Raw genomic sequence first — 3,083 nt, forward strand, 5'->3', positions numbered from 1 at the left:
GGGCTAAAAAAAGATTGGACAAAAAAATCTCTTCCTCCCTTTTGCTCTATTTCTCCCTCTTTCTCTCCCTCTTTTTCTCTCTCTCCACCCCTCTTTCTCTCTTCCTTCTTTCCTCTTTTTTGCTCTTTCTCTCTCCCTCCCTACCTCCCTCTATGTCTTTATCTCTCCCACCTTCCCTTCCTCTCTTTCTCTCTCTCTTGCTTGCTTTCTTTCTCTCTCTTGCCCTCTCTCTTGCTTGCTTTCTTTCTCGTTCTCTTTCTCTCTCTTGCTTGCTTGCTTTCTCTTGCTTGCTTTCTCTTGCTTGCTTTCTTGTTTTCTTTCTCTCTTGCTTGCTTTCTCTTTCTCTCTCTCTTGTTTTCTTTCTCTGAGCTTTACAGCACAGCTGTTCTAGATAACTTAGCAAAATGAAGAAGCTTTTTAAAATAAATTCTTGATCTGAAGAGGCCCAGTGCTCTTCTATCTTTTTTTATATAACAGAGAACACTTCCAGAAAGCCACATCAATTTTAAAGATCTGTAAAAGGATAATCTGAAATGTAACATTGTCCTGCTTTAGTATTAAGATAAGGCAGCTGAGTTAAACCCTGACTTAGTCAAAATCCTGACTTAGTCATGTTTGGAATACATCTATTTAAATAATTGGGAGGAGTTAGTGTGATTTCATTTAAGAAAACTTTCTGGGATTAATATACTGCTAAAAAAAAAATAAAGGGAACACTCAAGTAACACATCCTAGATCTGAATGAATGAAATATTCTCATTTAATACTTTGTTCTGTACAAAGTTGAATGTGCACAACAGCAGGTGAAATTGATTGTCAATCAGTCTTGCTTCCTAAGTGGACAGTTTGATTTCACAGAAGTTTGATTTCCTTGGAGTTATATTGTGTTGCTTAAGTGCTCCCTTTATTTTTTTTGAGCAGTGTATATTGTCATCATGTACATTAATTATTTGCTATTTCTATGGGTCAGGCACACATGCACAGAAATACACAGCAGACAGTGTATATCATTTGTGATGTTTGGCAAATTGCTGGGAGGCAGAGGCCTTTTTTCCCTTGTTTTCATCCCCCAAAACTGTGCGTCTTATTCTCTGGTGCGTCTTCTACTCCGAAAAATACGGTACGTATATATGGAGGTCATGATTGTCCCAAAGATGCCTTTTGCCCTCAAATGACAACTGGACTTTCTTGGTCTTTCCACCACTTCCCCCTTTTGAAAATGTTTCTTCTCATCCAGCAAACTTCTTCAGCTCTGAACTTCTTGAATCAGAAGGGAAACATTTTTGAAAGAAAAATCAAACCAAGGAAGTCCGGTTGCCTTTTGGAATAAAGCGCCGCTTGGGATAAGACAAGCTATGCTACCCTTGTGGAATGTGTTCACTTTAACTTGAAGAAGTGTTGTTATTTTGCTGCTTTGCCCATCCATTGTAAATGGAAATCATTGACACAGCCCTCAAGTAACATGTAAATATTCAGTTTGGAGGAGCAACGCTGTTCAAATCATTTGCACCTTCCTTTTAAGGTGTGTGAAGTTTTAATGAAACTTACCTGGTGATTTTCAACAGAGAAGAGCATAGAATTTAAACTTCTGCAAGAACCTGGGGTATTCGCACACATATCAAAGATAGCAGCTGCCAAAAAAATAGAGCTACCTGATGGTATGGGATTAAGATTTCCAAAATCTACTTCAGTATCTGTATAAGATATATACCTGTATCTAATTCCTTAGTTGCCAAACATTACATTTTATGTTCTCAGGTTGTGGTTTTGAGAGTGACAGTATGGTTGCCTTTGCGTAGAAGTGTTTTGTTTACATTTTTATTGCTCAGGTTTCTGAGTCAAGTTACTTGGGTTTTTAGTTATTTCAGAACTACGTTATCAGAATTGCCAATTAATGTGTCCAGTGGTCATGTTGATTGGCAGTTCAGGGAGTTGTAATTGCAGCATATTCAGAAATCAACAGTTTGGTGAAAGCTGTTATAGGTCTTTGATAAATCCCATTTAGTTGTTCAGTTTTTTAAATGGTTTGTGTTCCTTCAGTTATCACTGCAATTCACAAACTCTTAGTAGTAATATTTCAAAGTTATTTTTCAGCAGAAGAAAACGCCTACATAAGACGGGTCCAAAGATTGCTTGGAAGTACCTTATTGTACATCTGCTTGCCTTCTTAAATTATGTTTTGAATTTTGGGGAAACTTTGGATTGTCATTCAGAAATGATTTCTGAAATTTATTCGCAGGTGCATGAAAAATCATCATGCATTTGGTTCACTAGCTCTGAAGATATTTAGGGCTGGTTCACATAATTCTTTGATACATTTGAGGCTGGGGAAAAAATATTCTTTGCAATTTCTCTGCACTGCACCTGATAAAAGTTACACAACTCTTTCATGAGATTTGATGTGCATGTTCGTGGTTACGTGAAGCAGCATTTGTGTTCGTGAAATGAAGAGTGGAAAATGTGCCGAGTGTGGGAATTGCAGTTGAACTTTCTGCTAAAACGATGAGTTTGTAAGAATACAAGTGTCTTTTTGCTGCAGTTCAAGTTTCTCCTATGCACGCCGCCTGCTACTTTGAATGCCTTGTGTGAACCAGCCCTGACCTAAAAATAAATAAAATCCCTGTAAATGTGGGATTTGTGTGGTTTGCTGTAGCATGATGTACTTTCGCTGTAAAATTAGTTGTTTTGATTCATTAAAGTTATTTCTGAATAAGTGATTTGATGGATGCAAAAACAAACTGTTCATGCCTACCGATATTGCAGTATGAAGTTCCAGTTCTGTTACAATCATGAAAGTTTTATTGGCTTTAGAGCACGGGTGAAATTCCAATTTTTTCCCTCCGGCTCTTTGGGCGTGGCTTTGTGGGTGTGGCAGGGGAAGGATACTGCAAGATCGTGCAGAACGCAGCCGCGAGAGCCATCGTGGGGCTTCCAAGATTCGCCCACATTTCTTCAACACTCCGTGGCTTGCATTAGCTGCTGATCGGTTTCCGGTCACAATTCAAAGTGTTGGTTATGACCTTTAAAGCCCTACATGGCAGTGGACCAGAGTACCTTCGGAACCGCCTCCTACCGCACGAATC

This window comes from Erythrolamprus reginae, chromosome 4 (assembly GCF_031021105.1).
Source record: "Erythrolamprus reginae isolate rEryReg1 chromosome 4, rEryReg1.hap1, whole genome shotgun sequence".
NCBI classification, from domain to species: Eukaryota; Metazoa; Chordata; class Lepidosauria; order Squamata; family Dipsadidae; genus Erythrolamprus; species Erythrolamprus reginae.